Genomic DNA, 14,435 nt, shown 5'->3' on the forward strand with positions numbered 1-14,435 from the left:
TGGTTTCCCGCCTCCACCGTTTGCCACCCCAAGCGCATGGGAGACACGTGGCGAATGTTCAGAACCGAGGGGACGGGTGAGACGACCTCTCCCCACCCCATGATCATGGGAGTGGACGCCTCGAGGACCGCGCCTCGGCCCCATTCAGTAAATGGGCCGCGCCTCCACGCCTCTCTCCGTTTATGGGGAAGGCGCAAACCGCCCCCTTTACTACGACATGACGCATGCCTACGGGAACGAACCCCACGCATGCCGCCCACGTCACACGCGCCTCCCCACGCTGCGCCACGCGCGGGAGTCGTGGGAAGCGCAGCGCGCGAAGAATCTTACCGCGGTAAAAACCGCCCCGCCTGCCCGCGCACCGTTTTTGGGCCTAGCCCAAACAACGCGTTGCGCTTATGTGTGGCCCAGGCCCAGGGGCGCCTGTCGGTGTAAAAAAAGAGGGGTACACTTTTTGTACTCCTATAACTGTGCACGGGCAGTCTGAGCCACGGGCACCTCCACACCGAGTAAGGCAAGGGAGGTGAGCCAGGGTAAGACCGAAGCTCGAGAGAACCACGATGCCAAGACCAAGACCACAAAGGACAAAGGGGACGAAGCTGACTCCCCTGGCAAGATCCTTGCCGGGAGACAGTTCTAGCAGCCCCGGCAAGACCCTTGCCGCGGCGACTCGTCCCGCGCCTACGGAGCGAATCACCCTTGAGTCCACTGCCCCCAAAGGGCAAGGATTCGGGAGACATCCCCGTGGCGACATGCAGATCTTTGTGAAGACATTCAAGACCGGATACGCACTAAGGAGACAACAACCCTTGGCGGGATCCCAGCCAAGGAAGACCACAAGGCCTCCGGCAAGCGCCTTGCCGGGGATGACAGCAAGCACCTCGGCAAGACCCTTGCCGGGACCCCGGCAAGGCCCTTGCCGAGGACACCCGCAAGGCCACCATCAGACCCACACCGACTGAGCCTCCACCACCGCATGCATGCAGCTGCCGACCCAACCAGCTCGGCAGGCACCTGCGTGGCGGCATGCAGATCTTCGTGAAGACCCACCACCGTGCCACCTCAGCTGCCTGCCTGCCTACGTGGCATCGCAGGCGTCGCTGGCCAGGGCGCATGTCGACGCAAGAAGGAGCGGTGACGACGGACGAGGCAGATCTCCCCCCATCCCCGATAAAGCAAGGACGCCTAAGCAGGACGCATTAAATGCGCCTTTTCATGTAATGCGAGGGATAACCTCGCATCACTGTTCCCTTTCCACCTCCTGTGTGCTACCGTGGCCACCCCTTTTCCTATAAAAGGAGGCCCGAGGCGACCAGGAGAGGGATTCGGCATTTTTGGAGCTCCTCACGCCCCATAGCTAGCTCAAGAACACAAATACACGATCCACCAAAGCAGGAGTAGGGTTTTACGCATCCTTGCGGCCCGAACCTGGATAAACGAACTGTGTGCTACCTGTTAGATCCGCTCTTCCCACGACCCCGCGCCCCGCTAACCGTAGTAGGGATTCTCGTGATCCCATAGGTGTCGTTCCTCAGCACCGACAGCGCTGTATAAACAGTGATGGATGGAGTAGTATGAGCGGATTCAAAGAAGAGCGTATTGATGGTTGCTTCTTCAGAGCAACTTACAATGGGATAGGTGGGGCTTATGATTTGATTGCTCATTAGTCACTATTAATGCGGCGCAACGACCGGGCTGAGTCTCCCATGCGGTTGTGCACTACCCCCTCGGTTCTTAAATATACTCCGGAGTATTTGTCTTTCTAGAGATTTCAACGAGTGACTAATCAAATATTTGTCTTTTTAGAGATTTCAAATGGACTGGCACATATGGATGTATATAGACATATTTTAGAGTGTAGATTCACTCATTTTGCTCCGTATGCAGTCACTTGTTGAAATCTCTAGAAAGATGAATAGAATATTTAGGAACGGAGGGAGTACACATACGAAGCAAAATGAGTGAATCTACACTCTAAAATATGCCCGTTTGAAATTTGTAAAAAGACAAATATTTAGGAACGAATGAGTATAATTTTGTGCATGGCACATGGACCCAGATGATGAAGAGGCTTCTGGCAATGCTATCAAGCTTCCATCGTTTGTTTACATAATTAACGTACTATACAAATAATTTTCCAGCAACATGAAATTGTACAATGGTGTGAGCTTTCAGCTTTTGTTTCACGTGTCTTGCCATTGATGCTCTTCGGAAACAATAAAAAACTAACTTCCTTGCTAATGCATGTCAATTATTAGCAGATCAGAACTAATAATTACATCACAACTAAAGATAGAGTTGTGAGAAGGTGTTAAATTAAAATTGATCCATGCTTTCATTGGCAGCAATGTCCCCCCAGCTCTGTCTAAATCAACAAGGCATGTTGGGAAAAAAGTAGCTGTCTGGAGCATGCAACATTCCGATCATTATGTGCAGTTCCACTAAAATAGAGCTGAGCGTCCTTGTTCCAAAGATATTAAGTGTGATTACGATAATAGAGGACTGTTGATGAAACAATAAACACACAAATAGAAGCATATCACCTTTGCAGTCTCTCTTAAGACTAACTAGTTGGAGAAGATTAGGCTCGGAGTGGGATGAGGAGGATAGAGCAAAACCAATCTACCTTTGTGCAGTCGCACTGAAATGTAAGGACATTGCCCGTGTGACATTTTAGTACAACCGCACAAAACACTCTTAAGAAAAAAGTGATTTGTGCAGTTCACCAAAAGGTCGCAACAGAAACGAGGTGAAATGGATAGCCCTGTTTGCAAAAAAGAGGTAGAAAGGAAAAAATTATTGGCCAATAACAGTTGATGACACATGCGACAACAAAAAAGAAGCATATTCCTTGTCCTAACGGAAGATAAAAACACGGTTGTGTTTGTCTAAAACGGTGTGAGGACCTGAATGCAATATGGAAAGTACGCCGGACGAGCTACGTTTTGGGCAAAGAACTATGGAAGATCCACATGCAGCGACGTGGGAAGACGGGCAGTGGAACAAGGCCAGAGGGAATACCTGGAGGTCATTGGGATGTAACTAGGTGAGCGGCGGCGGGCGGAATCTGCGAGCAGGTGGCGTAGGCCCTGCCGCGCCGGAGCTTGGTCAGAGAGAATGGCGTGTACCACAAATCGCGACGTGCTGCCTCGGCGCCGTCGAACGGAGAAACGATGAACTTCCTCCCTTTCCCCCGGCGGACGGAATGCGGCCGGATCAGTGACCAACGGTGAGATAGAGAGGCCGCCGCACTCCCTTTCCCCCGGCAGACGGGATGCGGCCGGATCAGTGATCAACGGTGAGAGAGAGAGAGGCCACCGCAGCCTTGTGTGAGATACTCTGAAGAGCAACAAACTAGGCAGGCATGCTCCATTGTATATAGTGAGCGGACTACCTTTTTGTCCATAAAAATCGTTTTATATATGTGTACGTTCCATTGAGCGATATAACTTTATTTAAAAATAATGCGTCAAGTCGAACTTTGTTTGGTGCACGCGTGGTACACGACCTCCCTAGGTAAACAACCGCTACAGGCATTCAAATTAGCTCGTGGGCTGCCATTTCGTAAAGAAATGAGCTCCACCGTGTACCCACGCGGGTGTGGCTAGGCACGAAGCGTGAGTACGTGCACGGTGCACCTATTCTCTTCTTGTATACGTACACCACCTACGTGGGGTTGTGTGAGAGAGATACAAACCTAGATAGATATAGTGTGTGGGTTCTTGAGAGTTTTTTGGGGGGGGGGGGGTCAATCAAAAAATGTAACATATGGAATGTGTGTGAAATAGAGTCATATAACATATACTCCCTCCGTTCCGAATTACTTGTCTTAGATTTGTCTAGATACGGATGTAACTAGCACTAAAATGAGTCTAGATACATTTGTATCTAGACAAATCCAAGAGAAGTAATTTAGAACGGAGGGAGTATATAGAGGGGGCGATCCACTAGAAGAGAGTGGAGGTATCATCGCCTTGAGGTGTCCATAGAATCGAAGAGTGGGATGATGTGTGTGTGTGCGCGCGTGCGATCGATAAAGAGTGTCGTCGAATTTGTGTGTGCCCATGTCAAAGATATAGAGTGGCTGGCCTACTGGAACGTGAGATGGGACATGTGCAATTTGTCTGTATGGCATCGATACCTACCTGCAGCGCTCGACTATCGGTGTGTGGTGGGGGAAGAGGGAGGCCCAATTAACTATAGAGGTACAATGTCTGGTATATGTGTGGAGGAGGAGAGAGGCCTACCTCATGTATTAAGGAGATCGATCTGCCTCATGTATTAAGGGAGATCGATCGGCATCCATGCATATGTGTAGGAGAGGAATAAGGTTGGGAGAGAGACGGAGCTAGAGTGTTGGAGGGGGTGGTAGTGGAGTTGCTTCTAACAAATGGTGGGATAGGCTTGCTAGACAAATGGAGGGCACGCCCGCAATATCAATAAGAGAGGAGATGGCTACTTGTTGTCTGTGCACGTGCGTGTGAGAGACGGGTCAGGAGTCATGCACGAATGATGAGGGGTGACGATGTGGCTGTGGTAAGCAGACGTAACTACATAGGAAGATCAATCGCCCTTTGTTAGAGAAAGGAGAGACATAACTTGTGAGGTATGTCGATCGATGGGGGGGTAGTTAAAGTCGATCTAGGTATATGTTGGGAGATCGATCGGTATACATGCATGTGTGTGTTAGAAGCAAATGAGGCACGAGGAGAAGGATAGAGAGAGGGGGATGCATGTAGGAGGTGGTACGAGAGGCATACTATATCGAGGGGGAGGAGTGTGCGAGTACGAGAACAATGAAAAGAGTGGTGGGAGTGAGGCATGGACGGTGACAAGAGAAGAGGGGAAGCTTGTGTTTGTGCTAGGCACACCTGGCTAGAGAGGCATATCGACCGATGTGTGCCGTAAAGAAGGAGCTAGTGGGCCTACACACACCGTGGGTGAACGACTTAAAGTGAAAAGACGAATTTGCGCGATGGAGCTAGAGAATGCTGAGGGAGGGTGAAAGGGATGCGGGCATGTGCATGCACAAGAGAAGTTAGCGCTAGCTACAAATATAAGTGGGTTGTGTGGGTGTAAAAGACGAATAGAGATCATATATACTTCATTATAAAAAGTGAATTCGGATATTTGAAGAATTTATCATAGTGTTTCAAACCGATGCATGTGTGAATATATAAAACGGTGATACACATGGTGTGGTTATGAACATGTTATACTACATTTAATATATTTTATCTCTACTCTTATAAAAAATAGAGTTGTTGATGATGGTGTGCCTGCCATCCTGCATTATAGGCCGTCCGATTTATATCTGGCGGATAGCAAGGAAACTATGATGGTTGAAGTTGGCAACAATCATGATTGTAGATTCTTATTGAAATAGAGAAACGAATTCAAATTTAGTTCGAATTGCAGCAGTAGTCTAGACATTTCGAATGCACTAAAATGTTGGTATGAGTAGGTTACATGCATTATACAGCAAGCGAAAAAATTTAATCAGACATAACATGGATTCATACTCCCTCCTTCCATCTATATAGGGCGTAATGAGATTTTTAAGACCGCCTTTGACTATTGACAAGATTAATAGTACATGACATGCGCAATGTGAAAATTATATCATTGCAAGAACCTTTCATAGACGAATTTAATGGTGTGCTTTGTGTAAGTTGCATGTCATATATCATTGCTCTAATATTTGGTCAAAGTTAGCATCGAAAAACGCATTAGGCCCTATATAGATGGAAGGAGGGAGTAGCTTTGAATAGCATTTGTATAGTAAAATGGGGCAAGACTCTCTCTTTGTGTGGTGTGAATAGTTTTATTTTTTTTGTTTTCTTTTTGGTTGAGGGAAGTGCGTATTGATTTGGTACGTACAAGTACAATATTACTACCCGTTAGGCTTGTCCCTTAAATTCAACCCGCGTCTTGTTATATCCCGAATTCCAGATATCGTGCTCCCAAAACTGGCGCCTTCACAACCGGCGCCTTGCTATCCCATAATTACAACGCGCGCGAAAACTCCCTCCAGCTGCCAAATCCCGACATGCGAAATCCCCCTTCTAACCCTGAGCCGAAAGGGCCACTAGTTCAAATCGGTGGGGGGTACTTTTGTAACACACCTACATTTTGGACAAGCGCGTCCCTATGGCATGCTTCACCCCCTCCCATTGCCCCCTTTTCGCCATTTGAAATCCCAGGCCGCCATAACCTCTCTGCTCCAGCCGCGAAACCCCACCCTCCTCCGTCCGCCACGTCACCACTACCTAGTCGGAGCCTCTTCCCCGACGACGTCGTCCACCGCAATAGCTCGCCGTCCCTCGTCCACCTCCCCGGATGAGGATCCGTCGTCCATCTCGCTGTCCTGCCGGTTCAGCCACCCCGTCCTCCACCTCCAAGTAGCTGCTCCGACGATCGCCTTGTCTATCATGGCTGCTCCATCCCCACAGTGCCGCCTTAACCTGCTCCACCGGAACCGCAGCATCCTCACCAACTCCTCAGACGAAGTTGAGGCCTACTCGGCGCCACCAAAGAGGTTCACTCATCGCATCTCACCTTCTCCTTAACTCGACCTCCCGGCGCCGACGGTGCTCCATCCCGCACCCCCATGGAGCGGCTACCTTGAAGCCGGCGCCGCGGGCGACATCTCCACGGCGGATCTCCCCTAGTGTGAGGCCCCTTCGGCGGCGGCGTCCATACCAGTCGGATCTGCTGCTGCTGCTCCGGCTCTCGCTCGCTCGCGCTGCTGCTGCTGCCCCGGCTCTCGCTCGATCGCACGCTCGCCCAGCTGCTGCTGCTGCTCTCCCCCTCGCTCGTGCTGCTGCTCTGCTCCGATTAAGCCACACTTCAGTCGATTGAATCGACTTTTGGGTCAGTCGATTTTCAGGGGTTGGGGGGCTCGCCGGAGTTAAGGAAGAACCACCCGCAGCGGGGACAGGGGCTCGCCGGAGAGGTACCCCACTATCTATCGTAGGGTTCAGGGTGGGGGCGGGGGGCCTAGAGGGCTGGCCGGGGCGGCGGTGGTGAGTTGTTTCGGCGTGGCGAGGCGGCGCTGGGGCTGGTGGTTCGGCCGGTGGTGGCTGGCGGCTCAGGGGGGTGAAGGTTGAAGATGAACTGCAAGCCCTCCCTAAACTACATGTCAAGTGCCTCTCTGCTACCATTGCATTCAGTTTCGATAGTAGCATTCAGATTTCACAGTAAATTTCAGTTTCGACAGTTAAGTTCAGAGTCAACAGTTTTTACCTCATCTGTTGTAGTTAGGTGGTTTTTGGTGACGTTAATTTTACATCCATTTTACATCATCTATTGGAGATGCTATTAGAATCCCACTTGAGATTGACGATGTATGTCTTGTGCTGCTTCAACCTTGACGTCTTACAGCTCACCGGAGCTGCTCCAATGATAGAACAATCCATCACAACAGAGCAGTGCCCTGGACGCCGTCTCTAGATTCCTCAGATCTTCCTCCACACCTCCGACAACCACCTCTGCCTCAACTTCTTCAGCGACCAACCCAATGATGCTGAGGTCGACACGGCTACGGCAAAGAGGTTGTACACTTGTTGCATCACTTATTACTATACATTCACGTCGATCCATTAGGGCTATTGTGGTTCAATGGAAAAACGTCGATCCACTGGTAGTTACCATCACTCATAATTTCTGCATGCTCTCCTTACATAATCTCACCATATTTTTTTCGTATGCATGTCAGATATTGTACACAGTCATGCTGAACATGTAGAGAAAAAGAGAAGAGTTTTGCGCGGCAATACAATGTCATGCAGACATCGCTCCATGGTGGGTTCAATGGCAAACCCTCCCCACCCCTCTCTAGATTGTAATCCGAAGGAAGATATCTATTCTGAGGCGGATTCAGACGCCGCTGACCACTCCTATTTACCCCCAAGGTGTTTGCTCTACCTTGGCATGATGATGTTAGTCATATCATGCATATGTTGCCTTGCGGTGCCTACTTTTGACATCATATATGTCATCTGCTTAGTTTAGACATGTTCTGTAATGCCACATGTTTAGTTTCTATATCATATATGGGAATTATGTAGTCTCATGTCTTTTAGCCAGCCATAATATATGTGAAATGTGCAATGCCATCCTGTTTAACCAGGCATCATATATTTGAATGATATCTTGCCCATCCTTTTCTTCATTACATTTCCGTTTGTTGACAATGTTTGTACATTAAACTACTCTTCCTGTGAATCAGCCATTTGGGTGGGAGATGGAAAAATCTGGAGTGAAAACAAGGCCTTCAGAGCAGACAGTGCTACCTGTCGAAGCAGATCTCTTGTTGGGTCCCGATAGCTCCTCAAAGATGGATTCAGAGACAGATGACCAGTCCTATTCCCCCACTGAGGTGTAAGCTCTAACTTGGCACAGTTATACTACTCATATCATGCATACGGTGTCTTGCATTGCATAGTTTAGACATCATATACACAATATTCAACACCATGTTCTTAGTTTAGACATCATATCGAATGCCCTCTGTTTAGCATATAAATCACATATGTGAATTAAATGATGTGATCCTGATTACTTAGATAACATGTAAGTGAATTATGTCATGCGATCCTGTTTAGTTATTCATCATATCTTTGAATTATGTTATGCTATGCTATCCAGTTTAGATAGACATCATATATGTGAAATTATGTCATGCTATCCGTTTTAGTTAAACAATATACATGTCAACTATTTCATGCCCTCTTTTTTCCACACTATCTATTGCATCTGTCTCTCATACAATGTATGTATATTTAACTATGTTTCATGTTTATCAGCCATTTGAATGGGAGCGGGTGATGCTGGTATCTAACGGACTAAAAACACGGTCTTCAAATAAAACAGTGCTACCTCTTGGTGGAGATAGCACCACGGTTGTACATGCACAAGAACCAGCTCTACCACACATAACCCAAACTCTCGCAGATTGTACCCCTACTGCGATGGACAGAGAACCAGCTTCACCCAATCTAACCCCTACCCCAGCCGATAGTAACCCAGTTCCTGTTGACACAGCACCATCTCCACCACATAGCTCCCAAACAAGAGCAGTTAGTAAGGCAGCTCCAGTGCCCAAAGGGCCAGTACTATCACGGCGAACCCCAACTCCACCAGTTAGTACGCCTATTCCTGTGGAGGAAGCACAACTACCTAGTCATAGTTTAGCATCTATCGCATTTGATGTTGCTAAATCGTATGTGCGTATCTTCCCATCTTGGAAATATTATAATGAAGATGAAGGAAAATGCCAGTTGTAGGTGTTTGTCCAGGAGTTATGTTTAAGTAATGTTATTCATGGCAATTACTTTGCTTCGTCCCATACATCCTACCTCCATGATGGTTATAATACAGCAAATTTTCCCATTTTTCTCTATAGAGAAGGACCGATTTGGAAACTCAGGATGAGGTAACCTGTGCTAATACCTCTGCTATCTTCAAGAATTCTTGGTGGCAGTATCGGAATTACCTGAAGAAAACGTACTTCACCAGCAAACAAACTCATCAAATTCCCTTACGTTCTCCTGTGACACATTTACTGGACAATGACTGGGAACGCCTTGTTTTGTACTGGTCCCGAACCAAGAATGTGGTAAGGTTTATGAGCTCATTTTCTATTTTTAAGTATTATATTCTTGCGTCTTACTGTACTCTGTTCATGTAGAACAAGTGCCTAAACCTGAAGAACAACTGTTCTAATTTAAGATTCCATTGCTATCATAGTTCAAAAAAGCGTAGGCGTTAATTGTGTGTTTTGCCACTGCCTTGCGCTTTATTGACCAAAGCGCATGCTTATGCGCAGTTATGCACAGATTATGCGTGGTTATGTGCAATGCGTTTTGCCAATGCCTAGAGCCTAGGCGCGCTTAAGCGCTCGCTTAGGCGCGCCTTTTTTAACTACGATTGCTTTTCTCTTGTATCACTGTATTTACTCATACAAACTTATTTTTAAATTGAAGGATCCAATCGAAACTCCAATGGCACAGCAGGTATGTTGACGCATGTTTCTTTAACAGGTTTGCTCTTATCAATAGCTCTGTTGATTTCAATTTCAATTGTGTATACAGTTGACTTTCATATCATGCACATTACTAGCATCACAACAGAGCCAATAGTGTTGTTGTACATGTAGACCCGTGGTACCCATTTGAAATCTTGTTGTGCCGTGTTGTTTCCCACGCTTTGTATTCTTTCACTGCTGCTTTGTCTTCAACTGGTATGATTTGAACCGTGTCTCTATTTTGATTTGGCAAGACAATGAAGTGACCATAGGACATGGATATATGTTTGTTTGATGATTTTATTATGTACTAGTACTTGGCAATAGAAGACTTGGTAGTTTAATCCTGTCCACCTTACTAATGAACTGGTTCACCGAAATGAGTTTCATATACTAGTACATGCTAAACTTGTTATGTGCCTGCTTGTTTCTTCTTTTAGAATGCTGACAGAATATTGGGGAAGAGTGCCTTATTAAGCAATGGTAAAGGAAGTAATGCAGATAAGGTTCAGGATACTGACACATCCTTGTTGGTCTCCAACAAAGCTGATAAAACAGCTAAGGAAGACTATCTTGAAGACAGCGAGACAAACCCAAAGTCCTGTCTTGGTTTAGTGTTCGAGTTAATGGCCACTACCACTTGCACAAGCTATTCAAACTCACTGTCTGAATCAGTTTGGTTTCTTGAGTCTCAACTACAGGCTGAAAGATATCGATCAGCTGTGCTGCGACAAGAAGCGGAAGGACTGCGGAAGTCCCTAGAGCATTCAGATGCATACTTTCTGGTGCAACAGCAAGTGTTGGAGGATTTTAGCGCCAAACAGGACAAAGCTAATCAGCTTGCTAAGCTTATTGCCAGCATGGTGGATACCCAGAAACGTTTCTTGAGCTCTTCTGAAGTTGTTTCAGTTATGCTTTTGTTTCGCTGCCGCGTTTATTTGCACCGGTGGCCAATTTTGACGGCCAGTGTATGTAATGTGCTGCTTTTTTCCCTATATTTGCACTGGTGGCGAACTTTGATGCCCAGTGGATGTAATATGTGTAATAGCGGTAATAGGCTAGCGTTAATTGCTTGCTTATTTATTTCCTTATTGTCTTGTTTAGTTGTTTGCTTGTAGTCACTGCAGTTCTTTTTCTGTTTTTTTTTCTAGTGGCCACAATAGCCTATTTTTGGTAACTAGGCCAAAATAATCATGGCAACACACGAACTGTTGTAACCATGGGCCTCCTGCGGGCTGTATGATCCATCGGCCTTCTAACGGGCCATACGGTCCATGGGCCTTCTACGGGCCGTAGGGTCCATGGGCCTTCTATGGGGCGTATCATCATTTCACCAATCATGGGTCATACTATTCGTGGACCATAACGGGCCCTTAATAGGCCGTATTTGATAACTCTATGAAAACAGCCCAACGGGTTTTTTTGACATGAAAACGGCCCAACGTATTAACAGTCCGCAAACAGGCCGACTGTAACGACGGGCTGAATTTGGCCCACAAGCAGAAAATGACAGTATCGGGCCGTATGTAACCGAATGCTGCAAATGAGCCCAATGGGCCCTGAGAAGGCCGAAAGATAACTTGGGCTGGAAATGGCCCAATGGAATAACAGGCCGTTAATGGGTATAAAGTTATACACTATTGATTATGGGCCAGTTTCACCACGGGCCATTAATGGGCCAAGAGTTACAAAGGTCCTCATATGGGCTGAAAGAAGTCATGGGCCACACATGGGCCGGGAGTTAAAACGGGCTGAATCATATTGGACGGCCCAGATGACGCTACTGGGCCTAATTCGGATAGGGCGTAACGGGCCCTGGGTTAGCGGGTTGTAAATGGGCTATATGCGAACAGGCCGTTAACAGGCTTTCCGTGGGCCGGCCCACCACCTTTTGACCAAGTCAAATGGGCCAGCCTTTTCATAGGAATGGGCCTCTGTTGGGCCGTGCCACGTGTCACCGTATCATAGGCGCCTTCGGTCCAATGAGCGGATGACATCTGTCCCAACAGTGAGCTGACACGTGTTTCCTCCAGCCAATGATGATTTTACACGTGGAAAATCCCCATTGGTCGGGGCTGTTAACGGGTTATCGGATCCAAAACCCGACCCGATAGCTTAACGGCGTTCCGTTACGGTGGATGCCACATGTCGGTCACCCTTGATGAAAGCACTTCTGTGACGCGCGATTTATCTTCATGGAAGTGGACACTTCCGTGATGATAATTTTGGCAATGTCGTGGAATACTTCTACGACAGCACAGGTATGACTATCTTGATTCTATCATAAATTTGTCATGGATGTACATGCATGACAGAAAAAGTGACCTACTGTGACAAACACGTGTCATCACGGAAGTGTATTTTTTGTAGTGGAAGATATGGCCATCTCTTGGTTGTTATGTTGACAATGAAAGTATACCGCTCAAAATATTATTCACGTCTGTTTCAAAACTCAGCTCTGGCACCTCTACAAATCTTTGCTTCCCTCTGCGAAGGGCCTATCTATTTACTTTTATGCTGAGTCATCATCCTCTTATTAAAAAGCACTAGTTGGAGAGCACTGCTGTCATTTGCATTCATTACTGTTAGTTTACATTGAGTATGACTTGACCGGATCTCTTTTACCATGAATTACAATGTCTAGACAGTCCTTGGTCTTTAAAGGTTCTCTGCATTTATGTTTTGCGGTCTCAGAAAGGGCTAGCGAGATACCACCTTGTTATATCATATTATGATTGTTTTGAGAAAGTGTTGTCATCCGAGATTTATTATTATGCCTCGCTAGTTGATTATGCCATTGATATGAGTAAACTTGAGACCTATGTGTTATTGTGAATGTGGTTAGTTATAATCTTTGCTGAAAACTGGAATGCTAGCTTTACATATTTATAACAACAAGAGCAAACAGAGTTTGTAAAAGTTTTTCTTTATCACTTTCAGTTTATCAACTGAATTGCTTGAGGACAAGCAAAGATTTAAGCTTCGGGGAGTTGATACATCTCCAATGTATCTACTTTTCCAAACACTTTTGCCCTTGTTTTGGACTCTAACTTGCATGATTAGAATGGAACTAACCCAGACTGGCATTGTTTTCAGCAGAATTACCATGGTGTTATTTATGTGCAGGAGCAAACATTCTCGGAATGACCTGAAACTTCACGGGGCCACTTTTCAGAAAATAAGAAAAATTCCTGCCAAAGATGAAGGCCAGGGGGTGATGTCTACTACACAACCTTATTCTTGTAGACGTTGTTGGGCCTCCAAGTGCAGAGGTTTGTAGGACAGTAGCAAATTTCCCTCAAGTGGATGATCTAAGGTTTATCAATCTGTAGGAGGCATAGGATGAAGATGGTCTCTCTCAAGCAAACCTGCAACCAAATAACAAAGAGTCTCTTGTGTCCCCAACACACCCAATACAATGGTAAATTGTATAGGTGCACTAGTTCAGCGAAGAGATGGTGATACAAGTGCAATATGGATAGTAGATAATAGTTTTTGTAATCTGAAATAATAAAAACAGCAAGGTAGCAAGTGATAAAAGTGAGCGTAAACGGTATTGCAATGTGTTGAAACAAGGCCTAGGGTTCATACTTTCGCTAGTGTAAGTTCCCTCAACAGTACTAACATAATTGGAGCATAAAAATATCCCTCAACATGCAACAAAGAGTCACTCCAAAGTCACTAATAGCGGAGAACAAACGAAGAGATTATGGTAGGGTACGAAACCACCTCAAAGTTATTCTTTCCAATCAATCTGTTGGGCTATTCCTATAAGTGTCACAAACAGCCCTAGAGTTCGTACTAGAATAATACCTTAACACAAAAATCAACCAAAACCCTAATGTCACCTATATACTCCAATGTCACCTCAAGTATCCGTGGGCATGCTTATACGATATGCATCACACAATCTCAGATTCATCTATTCAACCAACACAAAGGACCTCAAAGAGTGCCCCAAAGTTACTACCGGAGAATCACGACGAAAACGTGTGCCAACCCCGATGCATAGGTTCATGGGAGGAACCCGCAAGTTGATCAGCAAAACATACATCAAGTGAATCATGTGATATCCCATTGTCACCACAGATATCCACGGCAAGACATACATCAAGTGTTCTCAAGTCTTTAAAGACTCAAACCGATAAGATAACTTCAAAGGGGAAACCCGATTCATTACAAGAGAGAAGAGGGGGGAAGAAACATCATAGGGTCCAAATATAATAGCAAAGCTCGCGATACATCAAGATCGTATCATCTCAAGAACATGAGAGAGAGAGAGAGAGATCAAACACATAGCTACTGGTACATCCCTCAGCCCCGAGGGAGAACTACTCCCTCCTCGTCATGGAGAGCTCTGGGATGATGAAGATGGCCACCGGTGAGGGTTCCCCCCTTCGGCAGGGTG

The sequence above is a fragment of the Triticum urartu genome, chromosome 4A, assembly GCF_056163025.1.
Source record: "Triticum urartu cultivar PI428250 chromosome 4A, HENAU_Tu73, whole genome shotgun sequence".
Lineage (NCBI taxonomy): Eukaryota > Viridiplantae > Streptophyta > Magnoliopsida > Poales > Poaceae > Triticum > Triticum urartu.